Source organism: Pongo abelii, chromosome 14 (genome assembly GCF_028885655.2).
Source record: "Pongo abelii isolate AG06213 chromosome 14, NHGRI_mPonAbe1-v2.0_pri, whole genome shotgun sequence".
Taxonomy (NCBI): domain Eukaryota; kingdom Metazoa; phylum Chordata; class Mammalia; order Primates; family Hominidae; genus Pongo; species Pongo abelii.
Genome location: NC_071999.2, coordinates 52706976 through 52733268, shown reverse-complemented (window position 1 = coordinate 52733268; position 26293 = coordinate 52706976). Strand labels below are relative to the sequence as shown.

At 38.0% G+C, this 26293-nt stretch overlaps 2 pseudogenes; one reads left to right on the top strand and one right to left on the bottom strand.

The window, feature by feature from the left end:
* The first annotated feature begins 4851 nt into the window (after positions 1 to 4851).
* On the top strand, positions 4852 to 5447 carry LOC112128564 (large ribosomal subunit protein uL15-like; annotated as a pseudogene).
* A 6188-nt stretch (positions 5448 to 11635) lies between these two features.
* LOC100457985 (nucleosome assembly protein 1-like 1) lies at positions 11636 to 12827 on the bottom strand (annotated as a pseudogene).
* Positions 12828 to 26293: the final 13466 nt, after the last annotated feature.

The window sequence follows — 26293 nt, the reverse complement described above, 5'->3', positions numbered from 1 at the left end:
TACTTAAGGATATCATCCAGGAGAACTTCCCCAACCTCACAAGACAGGCCAACATTCAAATTTAAGAAACCCAGAGAACCCCAGTAAGATACCCCATGAGATCGACCCCAAGACCTATAATATCATCAGATTCTTCAAGGTTGAAATGAAAGAAAAAATATTAAGGGTAGCCAGAGAGAAAGGCCAAGCCATCTACAAAGGGAAACTCATCAGACTAATAGCAGACCTCTCAGCAGAAACCCAAGAAGCCAGAAGAGATTGGGAACTAAGGGGACTAATATTCAACATTCTTAAGTAAAATAATTTCCTACTCAGAATTTCATATCCAGCCAAACAAAATTTCATAAGTGAAGGAGAAATAAGATCCTTTTCGGACAAGCAAATGCTGAGGGAATCCACCACCACCAGGGCTGCTTTGAAAGAGCTCCTGAAGGAAGCACTAAATATGGAAAGGAAAAGCCATTACCAGCCACTACAAAAACACACTGAAATACACAGACCAGTGACACTATAAAGTAACCACATAAAGAGGTCTGCAAAATAACAAGCTAGCATCATGATGACAGGATCAAATTCACACATAACAATATTAACCTTAAATGTAAATAGGCTAAATGCCCCAAATAAAAGACACAGAATGGCAAGCTGGATAAAGAGTCGAGACCCATCAGTATGCTATTGTCAAGAGACCCATCTCCCATGCCAAGACACACAGTAGGCTCAAATTAAAGGAATGGAGGAAAATTTACCAAGCAAATGGAAAACAGAAAAAAGCAGGCATTGCAATCATAGTTTCTGACAAAACAGACTAAACCAACAAAGATACAAAAGAAGACAAAGAAGGGAATTACATAATGGTAAAGGGTTCAATTCAATAAGAACAGCAAACTATCCTAAATATAATATGCACCCAATACAGGAGCACCCAGATTCATAAAGCAAGTTCTTAGAGACCTACAAAGAGACTTAGCCTCACATACAATAATAGTGGGAGAATTTAACACCCCACTGATATTATTAGAGAGATCATCAAGACAGAAAATTAACAAAGATATTCAGGACCTGAACTCAGCTCTGGATCAAACAGACCTGATAGATATCTACAGAACTTTCCACCCCAAAACAACAGAATATACATTCTTCTCATGGCCACATGGCATCTCCTCTAAAACTGATTACATAATCAGAAGTAAAACACTCCTTAGCAAATGCAAAAGAACTGAAATAATAACAAACAGTCCCTCAGATCACAGCACAATCAAATTAGAACTCAAGAATAAGAAATTCACTCAAAACCACACAACTACATGGAAATTGAACAACCTGTTCCTGAATGACTCCTAAGTAAATAATGAAATTAAGGCAGAACTCAAGAAGTTCTTTGAAACTAATGAGAACAAAGAGACAATGTACCAGAATCTCTAGGATGCAGCTAAAGCTGTGGTAAGAGGGAAATTAATACACTAAATGCTCACATCAAAAAGCTAGAAAGATCTCAAATTAACAACCTAACAATACAACTAAAAGTACTAGAGAATCAAGAGGAAACAAACCCCAAAGCAAGCAGAAGACAAGAAATAACCAAGATCAGAGTGGAACTGAAGGAGATAGAGACACAAAAACTTCAAAAAATCAACAAGTCCAGGAGATGTTTTTTGGATAAAATAAAATAGACTGCTAGCTAGACTATAAAGAAGAAAAAAGAGAAGAATCAAATAGACACAATCAGAAATGATAAGGGGGATATTACCACTGACCCCACAGAAATACAAATAACCATCAGTGAATACTATACATACCTCTATGCACATAAACTAGAAAATCTAGAAGAAATGAAAACATTCCTGGATGCATACGCCCTCCTGAGACTGAACCAGGAAGAAATTGAATCCCTGAATAGACCAATAATGAGTACTGAAATTGAGGCAATAATAAATAGCTTACCACCAACAACAAAAAAAGCCCAGGACCAGAAAGATTTATAGCTGACTTCTACCAGAGGTACAAAGAAGAGCTGGTACCATTTCCACTGAAACTATTCTGAAAAATTGAAAAGGAAGGACTCCTCCCTAACTCATTTCATGAGGCCAGCATCATCCTTAACAAAACCTGGCAGAGATACAACAACAACAAAAAGAAAACTTCAGACCAATATCTCCGATGAACATTGATTGAAAATCCTCAATAAAGTATTGGCAAACTGAATCCAGCAGCACATCAAAAAGCTTATCCACCATGATCAAGTTGGATTCATCCCCAGGATGCAAGGTTGGTTCAACATATGAAGTCAATAAATGTAATTCATCACATAAACAGAACTAAAGACAAAAACCACTTGATGATCTCCATAGACGCAAAAAAAGGCCTTTGATAAAATTCAGCATCCCTTCATGTTAAAAACTCTCAATAAACTAGGTTCTGAAGGAACATACCTCAAAATAATGAGAGCTATTATATGACAAACCCACAGTGAATATTATAGGGAATGGGTAAAAACTGGAAGCATTTCCCTTGAAAACAAGCATAAGGCAAGGATGCCCTCTCAGCACTCCTATTCAACATAGTGTTGGAAGTTCTGGCCAAAGCAGTAAGGCAAGAGAAAGAAATAAAGGATATTCAAATAGGGAGAGAGGATGTCAAATTATCTTTGTTTGCAGATGCCATGACACCATATCTAGAAAGTCCAATTGTTTCAGCCCAAAAGCCTCTTAAGCTGATAAGCAACTTCAGCAGAGTCTTAGGATACAAAATCAATGTACAAAAATTGCTGGCATTCACATAAACCAACAACAGGCAAGCAGAGAGCCAAATCATGAATGAACTCCCATTCATAATTGCTGCAAAAAGAATAAAATACCTAGGAATACAGCTAACAAGGGAAATGAAGGACCTCTTCAAGGATAACTACAAACCACTGCTCAAGGAAATAAGAGAGGACACAAACAAATGGAAAAACATTCCATGATCATTGATAGGAAGAATCAATATCGTGAAAATGGCCATACTGCCTAAAGTAATTTATAGATCCAGTGCGATCCCCATTAAACTACCATTGACATTCTTCACAGAATTAGAAGAAACAATTTTAAAACCCATATGAAACCAAAAAGAGCCCAAATAGTCAAGACAATCCTAAGCAAAAAGAACAAAACCGGAGGCATCACGCTACTCAACATCAAACTATACTACAAGGCTAGAGTAACCAAAATAGCATGATACTGGTACAAAAACAGACATATAAACCAATGGAACAGAATAGAGAACTCAAAGAAAAGACCACACACTTAATAATTGTCTGATCGTTAACAAATCTGACAAAAACAAGCACTGGGGAAAGGATTTCCTATTTGATAAATGGTGCTGGGAGAACTGGCTAGCCATATGCAGAAAATTGAAACTGGACCTCTTCCTTACAACTTATACAAAAATTAACCCAAGAAGGATTTAAATGTAAACGCCAAACTATAAAATCCCTAGAAGAACATCTAGGCAATACCATTCAGGACATAGGCACGGGTGAAGATTTCATGACAAAAACACCAAAAGCAACTGCAAACAAAAGCAAAAATTGATAAGTGGGATCTAATTAAGCTAAAGAACTTCTACACAGCAAAAGAAACCATAATCAGAGTGAACAGACAACCTAAAGAATGGGAGAAAATTTTTGTGATCTATTTATCTGATGGAGGTATAATATCCAGAGTCTGCAAGGAACTTAAACAAATTTACAAGAAAAAAAAAACCATTAAAAAGTGGGCAAAGGACATGAACAGACATGTCTCAAAAGAAAACATTCATGCAGCCAACAAACATATGAAAAAAAGCAAATGCAAATCAAAACAACAATGAAATACCATTTCATGCCTGTCAGAAGGGTGATTATTAAAAAGTCCAGAAACAACAGATGCTGGTAAGGATGCAGAGAAAAAGGAATGATTTTACACTGTTGGTGGGAGTGTCAATTAGTTCAACCATTGTGGAAGACAGTGTGGCAATTCCTCAAAGATCTAGAGGCAGAAATACAATTTGTCCCAGCAATCCCATTACTGGGTATATACCCAAAGGAATATAAATCATTCTATTATAAAGATACATGCACATGTATGTTCACTGCAGCACTATTCACAATAGCAAAGACATGGGATCAACCCAAATGCCCATCAGTGATAGACTGGATAAAGAAAATGTGGTACATATACACCATGGAATACTATGCAGCCATAACAGGGAATGTCCTTTGCAGGGACATGGAGGAGCTGGAAGCTGTTCTCCTTAGCAAACTAACACACAAACAGAAAACCAAACACCGCATGTTCTCACTTTTATAAGTGGGAGCTGAACGATGAGAACACATGGACACATGACGGGGGACAACACACACTGGGGCCTGTTTGGGATGGGAGTGGGGGAGTGAGAGCATCACGAAGAATAGCTGAGGAACGCTGGGCTTAATACCTAGGTGATGGGTTGATCTGTGCAGCAAACCACCATGATACACATTTACCTGTGTAAAAAGCCTGCACATCCTGCACATATACCCCGAAACTTAAAAGTTGAAGGAAAAAAAAGAATCATTTATGGAGCTTGTTTAAAATACATGTGCCTGGGCCACACTGAGAATTTTATTTCAAGTCTGGTTATGCATGTTTAAAACTCCTCTGCTAAGTCTGATGAACACATATCCACAATTAAGAACTATGACTTAATGTCATATAAGACTATATTTGTCCTTGATTTATTTTCATATCAATGTGAAGATATAATGAGACAGAGTTCTGTTAAAACCAAGAATTCTTCAGAAATGAATGTGAGCAGTGACAAAACATCAGAATAGTGAGAAATGGTAAGACCATGCAACTCTTTCACATTGCGGCATGTCCCCAACTAGAATATAAGGTGCCATCCATGACAACCCAACATGACGGCTCAGTGTCCTCCAGGCTATGCTGTTTGTTGGAAAAAATCAAGAACGTAGGCTATAACCCAAGAGTTTCTGACATACCATTCAGGCTGAGGAAGACCCAGAAACTTCTGGGCCACGTGAGCCACAGCCACAGCCTCATCAGCAAGCACCAAAAGCACTCTGGAGGCAGGAGTAATACTGGTGGCAAGCATCACCACAGGATCAACTTTGACAAACCTCACCTAGGTTCCTTTGGGAAAGTTGGTATAAGGGTTACCACTTAAAGAGGAACCACAGCTCCTGCTCAAATGCCAACCCCGATAAATTGTGGACTTTGGTCAGTGTACAGACACAGGTGAATGCTGCTAAAGACAAAACTGGAGCTGCTCCCACCATTGATGTGGTGTGATCAGGCTACTACAAAGTTCTGGGAAACGGAAATCTACCAAAGCAACCTGTCATCATGAAGGCCAAATTCTTCAGCAGAAGAGCTGAGGAGAGGATTAAGGGTGTTGGAGGTGGGGCTTGAGTCCTGGTGATATGAAACCACATGGATGGAGGTTTGTTAAATGCTAACAACTGCTACAAAAAAAAAAAAAAAAACCCAAATATGAAGTTAAATCCAGGTGCTGTGATTGCTCACCTGATTTTTGGTTCTTGTGATGGTGCTTTCCCGTGTGCAGATAGTTGTTAAAATTTGGAGTTCCAGCAGTGGGGAGATGAATGGTGTGGCTTCTATTCCTCCATCTTGCTGCACCCTCCGTGGTTTTTTTTTTTTTTTTTTTTACAATAAACAATTAGGTTTCTATTTTTATTTTTCTGTAGCTGACCTTATTTTTTTTATTTTTTTCGAATTCTTTTTTTTCTTTTATTATTATTATTATTATTATTATTATACTTTAGGTTTTATGGTACATGTGCGCAATGTGCAGGTTAGTTACATATGTATACATGTGCCATGCTGGTGCGCTGCACCCACCAACTCGTCATCTAGCATTAGGTATATCTCCCAGTGCTATCCCTCCCCCCTCCCCCCACCCCACAACAGTCCCCGAAGTGTGATGTTCCCCTTCCTGTGTCCATGTGTTCTCATTGTTCAATTCCCACCTATGAGTGAGAATATGCGGTGTTTGGTTTTTTGTTCTTGTGATAGTTTACTGAGAATGATGATTTCCAATTTCATCCATGTGCCTACAAAGGACATGAACTCATCATTTTTTATGGCTGCATAGTATTCCATGGTGTATATGTGCCACATTTTCTTAATCCAGTCTATCATTGTTGGACATTTGGGTTGGTTCCAAGTCTTTGCTATTGTGAATAATGCCGCAATAAACATACGTGTGCATGTGTCTTTATAGCAGCATGATTTATAGTCCTTTGGGTATATACCCAGTAATGGGATGGCTGGGTCAAATGGAATTTCTAGTTCTAGATCCCTGAGGAATTGCCACACTGACTTCCACAATGGTTGAACTAGTTTACAGTCCCACCAACAGTGTAAAAGTGTTCCTATTTCTCCACATCCTCTCCAGCACCTGTTGTTTCCTGACTTTTTAATGATTTTCATTCTAACTGGTGTGAGATGGTATCTCATTGTGGTTTTGATTTGCATTTCTCTGATGGCCAGTGATGGTGAGCATTTTTTCATGTGTTTTTTGGCTGCATAAATGTCTTCTTTTGAGAAGTGTCTGTTCATATCCTTTGCCCCCTTTTTGATGGGGTTGTTTGTTTTTTTCTTGTAAATTTGTTGGAGTTCATTGCAGATTCTGGATATTAGCCGTTTGTCAGATGAGTAGGTTGCGAAAATTTTCTCCCATTTTGTAGGTTGCCTGTTCACTCTGATGGTAGTTTCCTTTGCTGTGCAGAAGCTCTTTAGTTTAATTAGATCCCATTTGTCAATTTTGGCTTTTGTTGCCATTGCTTTTGGTGTTTTAGACATGAAGTCCTTGCCCATGCCTATGTCCTGAATGGTAATGCCTAGGTTTTCTTCTAGGGTTTTTATGGTTTTAGGTCTAACGTTTAAGTCTTTAATCCATCTTGAATTGATTTTTGTATAAGGTGTAAGGAAGGGATCCAGTTTCAGCTTTCTCCATATGGCTAGCCAGTTTTCCCAGCACCATTTATTAAATAGGGAATCTTTTCCCTATTTCTTGTTTTTGTCAGGTTTGTCAAAGATCAGATAGTTGTAGATATGTGGCATTATTTCTGATGGCTCTGTTCTGTTCCATTGATCTATATCTCTGTTTTGGTACCAGTACCATGCTGTTTTGGTTACTGTAGCCTTGTAGTATAGTTTGAAGTTAGGTAGTGTGATGCCTCCAGCTTTGTTCTTTTGGCTTAGGATTGACTTGGCGATGCGGGCTCTTTTTTGGTTCCATATGAACTTTAAAGTAGTTTTTTCCAATTCTGTGAAGAAAGTCATTGGTAGCTTGATGGGGATGGCATTGAATCTGTAAATTACCTTGGGAAGGATGGCCATTTTCATGATATTGATTCTTCCTACCCATGAGCATGGAATGTTCTTCCATTTGTTTGTATCCTCTTTTATTTCCTTGAGCAGTGGTTTGTAGTTCTCCTTGAAGAGGTCCTTCACATCCCTTGTAAGTTGGATTCCTAGGTATTTTATTCTCTTTGAAGCAATTGTGAATGGGAGTTCACTCATGATTTGGCTCTCTGTTTGTTTGTTATTGATGTATAAGAATGCTTGTGATTTTTGTACATTGATTTTGTATCCTGAGACTTTGCTGAAGTTGCTTATCAGCTTAAGGAGATTTTGGGCTGAGACAATGGGGTTTTCTAGATATACAATCATGTCATCTGCAAACAGGGACAATTTGACTTCCTGTTTTCCTAATTGAATACCCTTTATTTCCTTCTCCTGCCTAATTGCCCTGGCCAGAACTTCCAACACTATGTTGAATAGAAGTGGTGAGAGAGGGCATCCCTGTCTTGTGCCAGTTTTCAAAGGGAATGCTTCCAGTTTTTGCCCATTCAGTATGATATTGGCTGTGGGTTTGTCATAGATAGCTCTTATTATTTTGAGATATGTCCCATCAATACCTAATTTATTGAGAGTTTTTAGCATGAAGGGTTGTTGAATTTTGTCAAAGGCCTTTTCTGCATCTATTGAGATAATCATGTGGTTTTTGTCTTTCGTTCTGTTTATATGCTGGATTACATTTATTGATTTGCATATATTGAACCAGCCTTGCATCCCAGGGATGAAGCCCACTTGATCATGGTGGATAAGCTTTTTGATGTGCTGCTGGATTCTGTTTGCCAGTATTTTATTGAGGATTTTTGCATCAATGTTCATCAAGGATATTGGTCTAAAATTCTCTTTTTTTGTTGTGTCTCTGCCCGGCTTTGGTATCAGGATGATGCTGGCCTCCTAAAATGAGTTAGGGAGGATTCCCTCTTTTTCTATTGATTGGGATAGTTTCAGAAGGAATGGTACCAGCTCCTCCTTGTACCTCTGGTAGAATTCGGCTGTGAACCCATCTGGTCCTGGACTTTTTTTGGTTGGTAAGCTATTGATTATTGCCACAATTTCAGCTCCTGTTATTGGTCTATTCAGAGATTCAACTTCTTCCTGGTTTAGTCTTGGGAGAGTGTATGTGTTGAGGAATTTATCCATTTCTTATAGATTTTCTAGTTTATTTGTGTAGAGGTGTTTGTAATATTCTCTGATGGTAGTTTGTATTTCTGTGGGATCGGTGGTGATATCCCCTTTATCATTTTTTATTGCATCTATTTGAGTCTTCTCCCTTTTTTTCTTTATTAATCTTGCTAGCGGTCTATCAATTTTGTTGATCCTTTCAAAAAACCAGCTCCTGGATTCATTAATTTTTTGAAGGGTTTTTTTGTGTCTCTATTTCCTTCAGTTCTGCTCTGATTTTAGTTATTTCTTGCCTTCTGCTAGCTTTTGAATGTGTTTGCTCTTGCTTTTCTAGTTCTTTTAATTGTGATGTTAGGGTGTCAATTTTGGATCTTTCCTGCTTTCTCTTGTGGGCATTTAGTGCTATAAATTTCCCTCTACACACTGCTTTGAATGCATCCCAGAGATTCTGGTATATTGTGTCTTGGTTCTTGTTGGTTTCAAAGAACATCTTTATTTCTGCCTTCATTTCGTTATGTACCCAGTTGTCATTCAGGAGCAGGTTGTTCAGTTTCCATGTAGTTGAGCGGTTTTGAGTGAGATTCTTAATCCTGAGTTCTAGCTTGATTGCACTGTGATCTGAGAGATAGTTTGTTATAATTTCTGTTCTTTTACATTTATTGAGGAGAGCTTTACTTCCAAGTATGTGGTCAATTTTGGAATAGGTGTGATGTGGTGCTGAAAAAAATGTATATTCTGTTGATTTGGGGTGGAGAGTTCTGTAGATGTCTATTAGGTCCGCTTGGTGCAGAGCTGAGTTCAATTCCTGGGTATCCTTGTTGACTTTCTGTCTCGTTGATCTGTCTAATGTTGACAGTGGGGTGTTAAAGTCTCCCATTATTAATGTGTGGGAGTCTAAGTCTCTTTGTAGGTCACTCAGGACTTGCTTTATGAATCTGGGTGCTCCTGTATTGGGTGCATATATATTTAGGATAGTTAGCTCTTCTTGTTGAATTAATCCCTTTACCATTATGTAATGGCCTTCTTTGTCTCTTTTGATCTTTGTTGGTTTGAAGTCTGTTTTATCAGAGACTAGGATTGCAACCCCTGCCTTTTTTTGTTTTCCATTTGCTTGGTAGATCTTCCTCCATCCTTTTATTTTGAGCCTATGTGTGTCTCTGCACGTGAGATGGGTTTCCTGAATACAGCACACTGATGGGTCTTGAGTCTTTATCCAATTTGCCAGTCTGTGTCTTTTAATTGGAGCATTTAGTCCATTTACATTTAAAGTTAATATTGTTATGTGTGAATTTGATGGTTTTTTAAAATTAGTTTTGGAAGGTTCTTGGCCATTATGTCTAAAAAGGTTGGTTCAACATATGCAAATCAATAAATGTACTCCAATTACATGTATGTTAGAAGGCTTGGTATTATCCCATGTGCCTCTCACATTGTGTTTTCCCCCCACATTCTTCTCTCTCTATTCTCCAGTATGAATAATTTAATTGACAGTATTCAAATTCATGCATCCTTTCCTCTGATGTTCAATTTGCTATTAAGCCTTTCCAATTTATTCTTAATTTCAGATACTATGTTTTTCAATCTTAGGATATACGTGAATTAGTTTTTAGGGATTTCACTTCTCCTTTGATGTTCTCCATATTTTTATTCATTTTGTTCATCTTTTACTCCCATTTATTTAACCTACTTATAGGTTAATTTAGTCTATAAGAGTCAATTTAAAGTCATTTTATTCTAATTCCAATAACTTTTTAATCTGTTGGTTTCCTTTCATTGACTATTTTTTAACTTTCTGTTTATCAGTCATATGTTACTTTTTTCACATCTCATACTTTTTTATGGTGTGCTGGATACTGCATTTAATAAACTTTTACATTTTAGAATAGCTTTAGATTTGCAGAAAAGTTGTGAAATTGTGTGGAGACTTTCCACATACCCCTGTGAGAAAACATTTAAATGGTCCATTTTCAAGGCATGATAAATCTTATGTACTGGCAGCCAGCCTGCGGATGTGATAAACCGCACGGCTCATGCACCTAGAAAGTCACAATAAGTGGACAGAATGTAGAGGTGGGTTAGCCCATAAAAGGGAAAAAAGTTTCATTATTGGGAAATCAAAACTTAAGTGGGGAAAGGGACTGGGGTATAATCTTATAAGGGGGATAATGAAACCTAGGTGACATCCAGGAAGATTTTAACCCCATAGCACTTGACCAATGAGGAACTGGGGGAGGGACTTGCATACTGGGAGATAAATTACCTGCTGTAACTGCTTCAGATGTGCCTGCCTACCAGACACCTGATCTTGCAAGATCACCATTAAAAGACTTGCTTCCACTGTTCTTTGTGTCTCTGAGTCCAGAGACATTTGGATTGTTAAATGTGTTTCTCACACCCCACATCCAGTTTTTCCTCTTATAAATATCTTACATTAGTATGGTATGTTTGTTATAATTAATGAGCCAACATTAATATATTATAGGCATACCACAGAGATACTACAAGTTTGGTTTTGGACTACCACAATAAAGTGAATATCACAATAAAGTGAGTTACACATTTTTTTGGTTCCCAGTGAATAGAAAAGTTATGTTTTCACTATACTGTAGTATATTAAGTGTGCAATGGCATTATGTACATGCAATGTACATACCTTGGTTAAAAAATACTTCATGACTATAAAATGCTGACACAGAGATATGAAGTGAGCACATGCTGTTGGAAAAATGGTATCAATAAATTTGCTTGATGTAGGGTTGCCACAGACCTTCATTTCATAAAAACTATAGTGTCTGCAAACTGCAATAAAGCAAAGTGCAATAAAAAGAAATATGCCTGTATTATTAACTAAAATCCATACTTCATTCAGATATCCTTAGTTTTTACCTAATGTTCTTCTTTTGTTCTAGCATCCCACCCAGGATACTACATTACATTTAGATGCCATATTTTCTTATGCTTTGTTTGGTGGACAGTTTCTGACTTTCCTTGTCATTAATGACTTGAAAACCTTGAGTATTGACTACACATTTTGTATAATATTCCTTAATTGGAAATTGTTTTCTTTGCAATTAGGCCAGGGTATGCATTTTTGGGAGGAAGGATTTTAATCCTTCTTTGGGTCATAGTCTGGATCATTTTCCTCATCTCTTTCTTCTTCTCATTCCTCATCTGCTTCTTCACCTTCTTCATCATAATCATCATCATCCATCTTCAGTAGCTTCTCCAGTAAAGTATAACACTGATCCTGAGATTATACGTTCAGGTAAAAAGTGACCAGTTTCGAAGTCTGCAGCAAGGATTGTTTTAGCGTCATCATCCAGATCTCCGCTCTCAGAAACTTCAGGAGGGGCAAAAAATTTAAAGAAAGAGTCATTGGAAACTGTTTTAATCCACAGAACTAACTGTCCCACGTCCCTTGTATTTCTGCTTCTTCTTAATGGTTTTCAAGGTGACATTCTTTCCTTTTTTCCAATCTATCTGGCACCCCGTAAAACCCATAATTTCTGGTCCATCAAAATAAAAGGGATCAGAATCATCTGGTTCTGACCTCATGCTATACGTCTTTGTCAGCACTTCATTTGTAAAATATTCATTGGCTTCAAAGTGAAATTCTAAGACAAAACTCATGGGCTGGCCAGCATCTGAGAACTTCACTTTAATATCTTTCAAGTGCTTCAGAATAGGTTCATCATGTTCCTGAAGCATATCACTGAGCAAGTCAACATTCTTAAAAAGTTAACCAAAATTCAGGAATTCCTTTGGAATCTTCTTTTTCTTCATCTTTTTTCTTATCTTCAATCATGGCCTTTTATTTCAACTCCTCTGAGATCTCATCTTCTTCATCTGGTTTCCATTCTTCTTCTGTAGGTTCGTAATTGCATTAATAATCTCAAATTGCTTATCAAATAGAGGCTGACAGAGAACAGCATACTTCCTTTCAAGATTGTGAACTTCCTCATAGAATTTGGCTTCTATCTGTGCACATTTAACTTACAGGTTTTTGAGAGCATTCACTCGTTTTTTAACTACTCTAGGCAGGCTTTCAATGTATCCTGTTGGGGTTTCTATTAGACCACCAAGTCTTTCTTGAAAGGCTGCAAGAATCTGAGGATTTTGCATCATCTGAACAGTTAGCTGATGTGCTTTGATTTTTGTTTCTTCTTCTACTTTTTCAGCGTCATCCAAATCTTGATCAAGTTCAGACTGTTCTTTGTTGTCAATGTCTGCCATGTTGTAAGAACTCCAAATATTGGCAGCTAGTGTGGGGAGCCAGGCGGCCAGAGCTGCGCAGGCAGTGACTCAGGGTTGCAGTGGTGGCTCCACGAGCAGATGGCGCTAAAAAAGCCATCACACATTTTCAAGATTGGTTTCTAGATACAGTAGTGACAACTGATTAGGTAACTTTCACCACTAAAATTTTCAAATATAGTAAATAATAATCCATTGCACATTTCTAAATCACTGAGAGTAAGTTTCAAGTGTTCTCACCACAAAACATGATAAGTATTTGAGGTCATGAATATGTTAATTAGGTTGATTTAATTATTTCTCACTGTATTTATAAATCATAGCATCACATTGTACTCCATAAATATATACAACTATAATTTGTTAAACTACAATAAAAATAAAGATTAAAAAATCAACCTGTTTTTTAAGTCATATAAATGGCTTTCTGATTCTTTCCTGAGAACTTTTTTTTAATAGGAAGAGAACTCAAGGATATAGTACGTGGAATCCAGGAAGGATAACATGGACACACAGGAAGGGTTATGGCAGGGAAAGAATGTAGAAATGATCTGGAAGGTTGGGTTGACACAGTCACATTTCACCTACTCAGATATTTTACTTGGGTCAGCCAGTGTGAACAGCCAGTTTAACATGTGGGGAAAGTAGAACAGTGCATGTTTCAACCTCCACCATCTTATGAGGCTGCAAATCTTGGTTCCTTTGTTTTACCTATTCTCTCTGGGTTACCTATCTGTAGGTGGACTGAGCCACATGCATTATTCCCTACTTCCTAAGAGCCACACTGATTTGCCTCTTTTTCTATCTTTGAGAATTTTCCTTAGAAGTCAAGGTCAAGTTGCAAGGGGGAGCTGTAATTGGCCTGGTTTTGTATCCTTGGGTTAAGAGGGAATAAGGAACAGTTGTCAAAACATCCGTCTTTCTTTTGATCACAGGTGATCCTATGCTGAGAGGAGTATGGTATGTTTTATAAGCTTTTCAAGAAGTGGCAAAACCAGGCAGTGAGAAAGCAAACCTCTTCTCTTTAGTGCAAAATGTAGAGGGGCCGTGATAATGCTTAGAGCATGATGCAATACATTATAAGCACTCAATAGCTATAAGTTGAGTGAATCAAGTGCTGTGGGTTTCTTCCCTCTTACTTGTCTTTATGGCACCTTATTACTCTTTGGGTATCTGTAACTGATGCTGATGATGTCTACTGATGTCCTGATGTCCCTCAGTAACTTCTAAACTTTTCCCAGTGTTTTTCTTCTCTGAAAAACTCTGGCATTTGAAGGTCTTACAATTCAGTCTAACCCAAGTTACATACCACCTTGAACTTTTGCTGTGTCTCATAAGTTAGGTAGAGTCTATCTGGAAAATAGAGAGGCACATCATTGGGGCCACCACTGCTTTCCCACCCTATTTTGACCAAAGAGTGTCCAAGGAGGTCCTATCTTCAGAAACCAGCAAGAGTCTTAGTAGGGAACATATAAATGAAGTGGTCACTGCTTAAGGGAGTTTCCTGGCCTTCTTTAGAGTTAGACTTTTGTCCTTTCCCATTCTTTTCTGAAGAATGGTAGAAACTCCAGTTGGAGAAGAAACCAGGTTTCTATCCACTCTATGCTATTTTTAAATTTGGTTTACACCAGAGAGAAGGATGTCTGCTTACTCTTACAAGAAGGACTCTATCTACACAGAAGGGTACTTCCTGAGCCTATATAAAGTTTTCTCAATATGTTAGGTGCTAAGCAGAGAGGTGGAGCCTGTGAAATATAGCTTTTATAAAACAAAGGGACTAAGAAGCCCATTTGGAGGAATTCTTTGGCCCAGACTGCAGAGCCATAGGAAAATTTAAGTCATTCTTTAATTATGGAAGCACTATTTAGGGGTTTTCAATGTGTGGTCAGAGCTTATATCAGAATCATCAGGGAGAAGTTATTTAAAATGCTGATTCCTGGTCAACTCTTTGCCAGCTGAATTAGAATCTCTAGGGGTAGGGCTAGGAAAATCTATGTTGTAAACTAATTTCCCTTGTAATCCTTCTAAGTCACTAAATAATGAGTGCTCTAGGGGCCGTCCTTTAAATTTTATACTCTAAACTTGAAGAAAACACTCCATGTTTGTTATATTGATAATTTTAATGTTATTTTTGGCTTAAATAGTGTGGTAGGCAGAATTCTAAGATGATGCCCAATGACTCACCCCTTGTAAAACTCTTTTTTCTTGACTATGGGTGGATCCTGTAGCTTGTGTCTAATCAGTAGACCATAGCAAAAATGATGGAATATTACTTTTTGGATTATGTTACATTATATAGCAAAGGTAAAGGAATTTTACAGATGTAATTAAACCCCCTAATTAGTTCACTTTAGGTTAACCAAAAGGGAAATTACTTTGGTAGGCCTGACCTAATCAGTTGAGCCTTTTAAAGGAGGGTCTAGAGGTAGAGAGAAAAGAAGCAGAGACGTTTTCCTGCTGGCTTTAAGGAAACAAACTACCACATTGTGGAGAGGGTCATACGGCAGGGAACATGTGCAGCCTCTAGGAGAGAGAGATCCTCAGTCCTACAATCCTAAGACTTGGATCCTGTCAGTAACCAGTGAGCTTGGAAGAGGAGCTCAGCCTCAGATTGCAGCACCAGCTGACATCTTGAGGCAGCCATGTGAGACCCTGAGCTGAAGACCCAGTGAAGATGTGCTGGGATTGTGTGTACTTAGACCAATGGAAACTGTGAAGTAATAAATGTATATTTCTTCTGCTGATGTTTGTTATACAGTAATAGAAAATTCATGCACATAGTAGAGAATAAAATGTCTTATTTTTCAAGAATTGTGAATTACATATAATCTTCCCAGTTGCTTTGACGTCTACAGCAACATTGGGGTCCTGGTACCTGTTGGGGAATAGGAAATCTTTCCAAAAGCTACATGGGAACAAATTGTTTTAAGAGCATCAGTTTACATATGTTCAACATCCATACGTACTCTTTTCTGTGATTTATTGTCTTGGAAAGGAGCCTGCAATTCAGGAAGCCACGTGCATCCTCCTTTTCTGCCTTTGTTTTCACTTTCCAAAAGAAAGGCATAAATTCACACCTCTGAAATCTTACCACAGTGAATAGTTCAGGGGTATAAAAATCTCCAATCCAATGAAAAATATCAGTTTTGATGATGATTTCACTGATTAAAGGATTTTATGACTTTCTCTGTCTTTTACATATTTCTGTGGGGTGAAAACTGTGGCATTAGAAATGGCATTTCAGCTTCTGTGGCTGAAATATGTTAATTAGGTTGATTTAATTATTTCTCCAAACTCAAATATATTGTAAGGTGGGATAGCAGAAGCGATGACATTTTCTTATATGCCCTGCTTGTCAATGACTGCAATACTTCCCGGGGAGAGGCACATGAGAGGAGAGAGAAGAGAATATGCTCCATTCTCTCTTCACTTCAGGATGCAGTCTCAGAGCAGCTCCTACCTGGTATGTGACAGTGCTCACGAGAGAAGGAAGAGACATAGCAGTAAAACGTGGTTGCTTCTAAAGATGCTTGGAAATATTGAAGGTTAGAGAAGCCTTATTTTGTCCAGGTAGCAACCTCATGGAAAAGGTCTGTTTCAATATATATATCTATGTTAGAATTCAGAAGTGAGATGCTTGTTACAAGAACATGTGTTAACAGTTACTTAGATTGAAAAATGAGGCAGACTTTTTCTAATAGAAAGCAAATCCAATTTGATTGATTGGTTTTGTAATGACAACTGGCTTTGCATGGTGGATACCTCCATAAGTTGACAGAGCTGAGTCTGTTTGAGGTTTGGATGCATATATTGAATGATCAGATAAAAATATGTTATCAGCTGGGCGTGGGTGGCTCACACCTGTAATCCTAGCACTTTGGGAGGCTGAGGCGGGCAGATCACCTGAGGTCAGGAGTTTGAGACCAGCCTGGCTAACATTGTGAAACCCCGTTTCTACTAAAAATACAAAAAATTAGCCAGGTGCGGTGGCTCGTGCCTGTAATCCAAGCTACTTGGGAGGCTAAGGCAGGAGAATTGCTTGAACCCAGGAGGTGGAGGTTGCAGTGAGCGGAGATCATGCCATTGCACTCCACCTTGGGCAACAAGAGTGAAACTCTGTCTCAAAAAAAAAAAAAAAGTTATCAAAAATATTTTGAGTAAGGAGTATTATAATTAATAATATTTTGATTTTCCAAATTCATTCTATATTACATTACACAAAATGTTTTCACGTAGAGTAGCAGGTATATTATGTATTTGATGATAAGCCTCAGTTAAGCCATTTAAAAAATAATTCTCAGAAGTTAAGTGAATGAGTATAGTGACTAGATAATGAATAATTTTAAAACTCAGTTATTTACAATTCTTAGGTTTTGACAGAATTAAAGGAGAATCTAATTGAGTTGTCAGCCAATAAAACATTAAAATAATTTTTGACAGATTGCAATATAATTTTGGGCATTTAAGTCAGAAGCAAAATTTTTTTCATTCTAATTTACTTACCTATGTGAAGAATTTTTTAATTGCTTACATCTATAAAAATGAAAAAAGAGTAATGGATTTGATTTTGAAAGAGTTTGAATAGGTGACTAATAATATCAGAATTTGACTTTGTGGGGAAAGTAAATTGAAAAATATAAGTTCTGGAGCAAAAAGGAATTATGTAAATTTTCTAACTATCAAAGAAAACTTATTTATGTCATTTTAAAGCATATGATAGCTTGTCTTATGACTAGGTATTTTACCCAATTTGGCATGTTTGAAAGAATGATGGAATAGTTTTATTTAAATGGTTGATTTTTACAATGTGCTGCAAATGACAACTTTTGACCATTTTAAGGCATAAAATGGAAAGTTTTAGCTGTTCACTTTAACAATTTAGAGGAGACCTGTAGTTTCTCAAAATTATTTTAGGATATATACAGTTAAAAAATGTGAAAGCCATTGATTGCCTTAGTCAACAATAGTCTAAGGAATACTGGGTGAATTCCAGACCTCAGAGGCTTACAACAATGTGGATTTGTTTCTCGTTCATCTTACTTGTGCCTCTCCTCCATGCTTCAGGCCAAAGAGGTGCCTACCTGGGACGTGCCTGTGTTCTTGGCAGAGGTGAAAGACATAGAGGTCACGTGGTCACTTTCAAAGCTTAAGCTTGGAAATGGTGCCACGATTTTCATCCCGTTTTCCGGACCAAAGCAACCCACATGGCCAGGCCTGACATCAATGGAGCAGAAAGCAAAATCATCCCACTGGAAGGATCAACAAATAATTAGGAATAAAAATAAAAACGACCACAATGATCTACAGAATTACAGACGCTTATAATGGGGTAAAATATGGAAATGCACAGTAAAAACGAAGTTGCATAAAAGAGAAAAATCAAGAGGGGCCTCAATATAAAAATAGAGGTACAAGGACAAAATTTAGTGTGTTATTAAGAAGATAGACTTTTGCTTATTTGGAACAACCTGTTTTCTGACTCATTTGAAATAATTTTAGTTGCAGTCATTTAAATGCTTCATGGAACAGAGCTTCAAGGCTGCTGACATATATGTGCGTCAAGTCCAATCAATAGCAATTTTTTTTATCTGAACCCTTACGAAATTTGATGTTTTGTGTTGGCAGGTTTGTTTTGTCTTTATCTTTCCAGTAAGTACAGCTTCACCACTTGCCATTTGTGAAATGATTTGTTCATCTATTTGGAAACAGAATGTTAAAAGTTTGTCTGGGAAAATGATGAGAAAACAAACTCTGTTTTGAAATCTTAAAAGTTTCCCAGTGTAAGAAACTTCGTAGAAACCTTCTGGAACTCTAAGATGAGAACTTGAAGGATCAGCCAGTCAGTCAGCCAACTCTTACTGCCAGTCTGTAACATAAATGCTTCCAATATTCAAAGCTGTTCTGTCAATTGATATATTTTAATGTGGAATCTCACCTCCTACAACTGCATTGGGAGTTTTTGAAACATGAAAATTTCATATGTAAGCTCCCAGAATTATTATGTGTTTAACATATTTAAACATTTTTTTCCCTTAAATTTCAATCTGGAGTAGTAAAAAGATTGATACATTGTGGTTTAAAGAGAGTTTAGGAAAAACATTTATGAGCCATTATCTCTTTATTCTCTTTTACTCCCCATAAACTTAATTCACAGCCACTATAATGTAATGTGATGCATTATATACTGATTATAAAAGACCCTTTCCCTTTGGAATACTACATGCAAAATACTTAGCATTTTTGCCAGATATGCAGTAAATACTCAATAAATGTTAGCTAATAAAAACAATAAACATATTCCCAACAGTTTGATGGGATGGGGGAGAATGGTTAGGCAACTGATGGCCAGAGGGAAAAAACTTAATCTTTATTTTTTAAAGGAGTTTAGGGTGTCTGTATTATTTTTTACATCGGCAAATAAAATTGTATATGTCATGTACATTGTGATGTTTTGAAATATGTTACATTGTGGAATGGCTAAATCAAGCTAATTAATATATGCATTATCTCACATAGTTATTTTTTTTTTTGGTGAGAACACTTAAAAATCTACTCTCAGTGTTTTTCAAGAATACAATATATCGTTGTTGACTGTAGTCACCATGTTGTACATTATACCTCTTTTAAACCTTATTTCAAAAAGTTATTTTCTTTTTTAGTATGTAGAGCAATGGGTGTGTTAGTGAATAGTTTAAGAGAGTTGACTTAGTCAGCAAGTTCAATCAGAAAGGGTAGGTGAGCAGTAGGATTCTGAGGATCAATTGTGTTTGTGGTTCTTTTTCTCTGATGATTTCTTAGACCTTTTACTGGTGATCTGAGTGTTATCTCAATGTTTTGCACTTTATTCTGGAAATTCTTCCCACAGATCTAGAAATAGGAACATTTTATTTGTTCTGATTTATAACGGCAGTCAAATAATTAAGCCTGTTAATCATCTTTTACTATTTTATCCATTAGTAAGCACAATATAACTGTATGTAACTTTTTATCTAAGTGAAATCTCAAATAGTTTTAACTACTCTTGTTTTCAGAATTAGTGGACTGGAGTTAGGACTCTTCAACTCTATTCTGAAAACAAACTGGACCCCCTTTTTTTTTTTTTTTTTTTGCCTGAAAGGTGATCAACTTTGCAAATGCAAGCTCAATAATTCCTTTCTGAAATACTCAATTTGAATGCAAAGTTAGTTTTTAAGAGTTTGTCTGTAAATGCTGACATAGCACAATTAAAAGGAAAAGGTATGAATTTGAGAAGTTGGAAGAAAAACCTAATTTTCTGAAATATTTTTGATGCCTATCATCATTTTCCCAATTTAAGCCTAACTGCTAAGTTGTTTTCCACTGTCCCCAGTAGGGTAGAGGTGGAAAGAAACAATGTTTAATTGGATTGCAACTACATGACCCCAGCACTTTTCATTAAATCCGTGACAAATCAGCCAAACTACTGTGGTGTCTTGAAGCCAAAACAACTTCTTGATTAACTAAATTTCTCACTTTTTAAATTGGTGGTTTTCTTGTTGCGTGGATACAGCATTAGCTAAACCAAATAAAAATTAGAGATTTTCTGTAAACCATAGGAGGCATTTATGATACCTGTCAAAGCAGCTCTAGCAGGGCCAAGTTGGGAGCTCCTGAACATAGTGGCAAAGGCGAAATTAGCTTTGCATCCTTTCTGCTCTACTTAAAGATCCCTCCCACTCTAGTTCTGGTGACCCAGCTCCAGGTACCAGCACATGGGGTATGGAAACACCCACTCAATGTTGTGATCCCACAGAGCTATCTGTCTTGTAATCCTAGCTGGGAGTTAACTAATAGTGACTTCAGGCTGTTACCTTCCAGGGAATATTTGAATTCAAATGAGTGATTGGAAGGAACAGCAACTCTAATGATTTTATTTCAAGTAGATGATGGATGAAATTTTGGAGGTTAGGAAATTCTCAGATCTTATCCCATAGATAGCAGTTTGCCTATGCTGCTATGGGCTGGTCCGTGTAATGAACACAGATGGTATGTAGACAAGGTGAGACATTGAGGGTATTAGTCCAATTCTTCATCTAGAGTGCCATTTTTAAAATTTTACTTTAAGTTCTGGGATACACGTGCAGGATGTGCAGGATTGTTACATAGGTATACATGTGCCATGGTGGTTTGCTGCACCCGTCAACCCATCATCTACATTAGGTATTTCTTCTAATGCTATCCTTCCCCTTGGCCCCCACCTCCTGACAGGACCTGGTGTGTGATGTTCCCCTCCCTGTGCCCGTATGTTCTTATTGTTCAACTCCCACTTATGAGTAAAAACATGCAGTGTTTGGTTTTCTGTTCGTGTGTTAGTTTGCTGAGGATGATGGTTTCCAGCTTCATCCATGTCCCTGCAAAGGACATAAACTCATTTTTTTATGGCTGCATAGTATTCCATGGTGTATATGTGCCACATTTTCTTTATCCAGTCTATCATTGATGGGCATTTGGGTTGATTCCAAGTCTTTGCTATTGTGAAGTGCTGCAATAAACACAAATGTGCATGTGTCTTTATAGTAGAATGATTTAAATCATTTGGGTATATACCCAGTAATGGGATGGCTGGTCAAATCGTGTTTCTGGTTCTAGATCCTTGAGGAATTGCCACATTGTCATCCACAATGGTTGAACTAATTTACACTCCCACCAACGGTGTAAAAGCATTCCTATTTCTCCACATCCTCTCCAGCATCTGTTGTTTCCTGACTTTTTAATGATCACCATTCTAACTGGTGTGAGCTGGTATCTCCTTGTGGTTTTGATTTGCATTTCTCTAATGACCAGTGATGATGAGCTTTTTTCCATGTGTTTGTTGGCTGCATAAATGTTTTCTTTTGAGAAGTGTCTGTTCATTATTTTTTGCCCACTTTTTGATGGTGTTGTTTGCTTTTTTCTTGTAAATTTGTTTAAGTTCCTTGTAGATTCTGAATCTTAGTCCTTTGTCAAATGTATAGATTGCAAATCTTTTCTCCCATTCTCTAGGTTGCCTGTTCACTCTGATAATAGTTTTGCTGTGCAGAAGCTCTTTAATTAGATCCCATTTGTCAATTTTGGCTTTTGTTGCAATTACTTTTGGTGTTGTAGTCATGAAGTCTTTGCCCATTCCTATGTCCTGAATGGTATTGCCTAGGTTTTCTTCTAGGGTTTTTATGGTTTTAGGTCTTATGTTTAAGTCTTTAATCCATCTTGTGTTAATTTTTGTATAAGGTGTAAGGAAGGGGTCCAGTTTCAGTTTTCTGCGTGTGGCTAGCCAGTTTTCCTAACACTATTTATTAAATAGGGAATCCTTTCCCCATTGCTTGTTTTTGTTAGGTTTATCAAAGATCAGATGATTGTAGATGTTTCATGTTACTTCTGAGGCCTCTGTTCTGTTCCATTGGTCTATATATCTGTTTTGATACCAGTACCCTGCTGTTTTGGTTACTGTAGCCTTGTAATATAGTTTGAAGTCAGGTATCGTGATGTCTCCAGCTTTGTTCTTTTTGCTTAGGATTATCTTGGCTATACAGGCTCTTTTTTGGTTCCATATGAAATTTACAGTAGTTTTTTCTAATTCTGTGAAGAAAGTCCATGGTAGCTTGATGAGAATAGTATTGAATCTATAAATTACTTTGGGCAGTATGACCATTTTCACGATATTGTTTCTTCCTATCCATGATCGTGCAATGTTTTTCCATTTGTTTGTGTCCTCTCTCATTTCCTTTAGCAGTGGTTTGTAGTTCTCCTTGAACAGGTCCTACACATCCCTTGTAAGTTGTATTCCTAGGCCCTACACATCCCTTGTAACAGGTCCTACACATCCCTTGTAAGTTGTATTCCTAGGTATTTTATTCTCATTGTAGCAATTGTGAATGGAGGTTCACTCATGATTTGGCTCTCTGTTATTGGTGTATAGGAATGCTTGTGATTTTTGCCCATTGATTTTGTATCCTGAGACTTTGCTGAAGTTGCTTATCAGCTTAAGGATTTTCTGGGCTGAGATGATGGGGTTTTCTAAATATACAATCATGTCATCTGCAAACAGGGACAATTTGAGTTCCTCTCTTCCTATTTGAATACCTTTATTTCTTTCTCCTGCCTGATTGCCCTGGCCAGAACTTCCAATATTATGTTGAATAGGAGTGGTGAGAGACAGCATCCTTGTCTTGTGCCAGTTTTCAAAGGGAATGCTTCCAGCTTTTGCCCATTCAGTATGATATTGGCTGTGGGTTTGTTGTAAATACCTCTTATTATTTTGAGATGTGTTCCATCAATACCTAGTTTGTTGAGTGTTTTTAGCATGAAGGGATGTTGAATTTTATGAAAGGCCTTTTCTGCATCTATTGAGGTAATCATGTGGTTTTTGTCATTGGTTCTGTTTATGTGATGGATTACATTTATTGATTTGTATATGTTGAACCAGCCTTGCAACCCAGGGATGAAGCCAACTTGATAGTGGTAGATAAGCTTTTTGATGTGCTGCTGGATTCAGTTTGCCGGTATTTTACTGAGGATTTTTGCATCGATGTTCATCAGGGATATTGGCCTGAAGTTTTCTTTTTTTGTTGTGTCTCTGCCAGGTTTTGGTATCAGAATGATACTGGTCTCATAAAATGAGTTAGGGAGGAGTCCCTATTTTTCCATTGTTTGGAATAGTTTCAGAAGGAATGAAACCAGCTCCTCTTTGTACCTCTGGTAGAATTTGGCTGTGAAGCCCTCTGGTCCTGGGCTTTTTTTAGTTGGTATGCTATTAATTACTGCCTCCATTTCAGAACTTGTTATTGGTCTATTCAGAGATTCGACTTCCCCCTGGTTTAGTCTTGGGAGTGTGTATGTGTCCAGGAATTTATCCATTTCTTATATATTTTCTAGTTTGTTTACATAGAGGTATTTATAGTATTCTCTGATGATAGTTTGTATTTCTGTGGAATCAGTGGTGATATCCCCTTTATCATTTTTTATTGTGTCTACTTGATTGTTCTCTCTTTTCCTCTTTATTACAGACTGCCATTTTTATTCCTATCTGATTTTGGGGCAATGAAGTTGAGTTTTGAGAATTTGCAACCTTTAAAATGAGAAGCTAGGGAAAAGGAGGACAAGGGCATATGACTATAAATATTAATAAGTATTGCATACTATTAATGTACCAAACACTGAACTAGATACACAGGTGAGTAAAACAAGGTAGTGTCCTTGTCCTAATGGTACTTGCTCGGATAGTGGTGGGAGCTAGCAAATAACCATACAAACATGTATATGTGTGTGTGCATGTTCTATGTGTATATGTATGTGTATGTGTGTGTATTTGTGTGTATATTTATATGTAAAATGTGAATTTTAGTAAATACTGTGAATGAAAGGCAGCCATTCAATTTTGCCTCCTAGGGGCAGATTAACTCAATGGTTAAATTCACAGACTCTGGATCCAGGAGGCCTGGATCAAATTCCAGCTCTGCCACTTCTTAGCTGTGTCATCCTAGGTGCATTACTTAAGCTTCCTGTGCCTCCCTTTCCTCATCTGTAAAATGGCGATAATAACACCTACTTTATAGAGCTGTTGTGAGGACTAATGAATTAACATATGCAAAATGATTAGAACAGAGCCCAGCACAGTGTTAACCTTTAGCTAGTATTATTACTGGGGGTCAGGGAGAGAGCCTCATGGAGGAAATGACAGGGATGATTAGGAGGAGGCCCTGTGAGAGGGTTAGGAAGTGTGCCCCAGGCCAAGGGAAGAGCTTCTGAGGGGAGAAGCAGTTTGGCACCCTGGAGGGACAGAGAAGCCCATTGGGGTGCATCAAGTAGCCACAGGATGGAGAGGAGGCTCCAGAGTGGGGACAGAGATCAGATCATGTCAAGATTTGAAGAGCATTTTAAGGATTTTGGATTTTATTCTAAATGTGATGGAAAGTGACAGACATGTTTTACACTGGAAAATGACACGATATAATTTATGCCTTAAAAACAAACACTCTGGCTACCTTGTGGAGACCAGACAGGAGAGCTGTGGTAGGGAAACGACTGTGAGGGCTATATTAGGGTTCTCCAGAGAGCATGACTAGACGTTGGGGGCACAGAGAGAGAGAGAGAGAGAGAGAGAGAGAGAGAATGTTAAGGAGATGGCTCACTTAATTGTGGGGGCTGGCAAGTATACAGGGCAAGTGGGCTGGAAATTCCAGCAGGGGTTGATGTAGTCTTGAGTCCAGTGGCAATCTGGAGGCAGAATTCTTTCCTCTTCAGGGGACCTAGATCTTTTCTCTTCAGGCTATCAAAAATTGCATGAAGCCCAGCTATGGAGGATAATCTGCGTTCCTGAAAATCTACTGATTTAAATGTTAATCACATCTGAAAAACACCTTCACAGACACTTCTAGATGGGTGTTTGACAAGACAGCTTGACACCACAGCCTGGCCAAGTTGCCACACAGAATTAACCATCTCAGGGGGTATTTCCACCATCAAAGTGAGAGAAGATGGTGGACTAGGGTGATGACTGAGGGGATTGAGAGAAGTGGCTGGAGTCAAGCTTTAGTTTGAAAATAGAATCAGCAAACTTGGTGTTGATTGCAAAAGGGGATAAGAAGCAGGAGCAATCAGGACCATCCCCTCAATTTCTGGGGTAAGCAAAAGCACAGCCCTACCTCATCCATCCAGGCAACTTCAGTGGGTAGGGGAGAGAGATACTACCAGGGAGAGTGGAGAGAGAGGGAAGGAAGAAGGAAGAGAGAGAAAGAAACAGTGTGGGCATCCTTAGGTGCAGAAAAGGCAGGGAAGAGGGGGAGCTTAGCTCAGATGTTGAGAAGCTGGTATTTCACCTGGGAAATGCCATGGCAGAGTGAGCAGGGGACATGGCATTCTTCATCTGTGATCTTATACAATAGTGCCCTCAACTCCTACTAAACATGGCCCAAAGGATGTCAGGAAGGACTGGTTCATTCCACTGTGAACCAGAGCAGGAGTGTGAGGTGAGAAGTCTTCCTTTGTAGAAAGCATAGGGAAAATTGTTTCAAAAGGGGGGTAGTCTTAGCTGTGCCAAATGAAGTCAAGAGTTCTAGGTCTGATTTAAATGTTAATCCCATTTGAAAAACATCGACAGCCACTTCTAGACTGGTGTTTGACCAGATAGCTTGACATCACAGCCTAGCCAAGTTGACACATAGAATTAAGCATCTCAGGAGTATTTTCACTATCCAGGTAGAAAAGGGCTCATTCAGTTTGACAATGTGGGCATCTCTGGTACCCTTGAGAGTAGCTTTGCTGGTGGTCCCATTTGCAGACGAATAAATTGGCGTGAGACAGGTGAACTAAGTAGTCAGAGTTCAAACTCACAACTCAGTTTGCCTGCCTCAAAGACCATGCTCTTAATTTCTTTTTTCTTTTCTTTTTGAGATTGAGTCTCACTCTGTTGCCCAGGCTGGAGTGCAGTGGTGCAATCTTGGCTCACTGCAGCCTCTACCTCCTGGCTTCTAGTGATTCTCCTGCCTCAGCCTCCCGAGTAGCTGGGATTATAAGCATGCGCC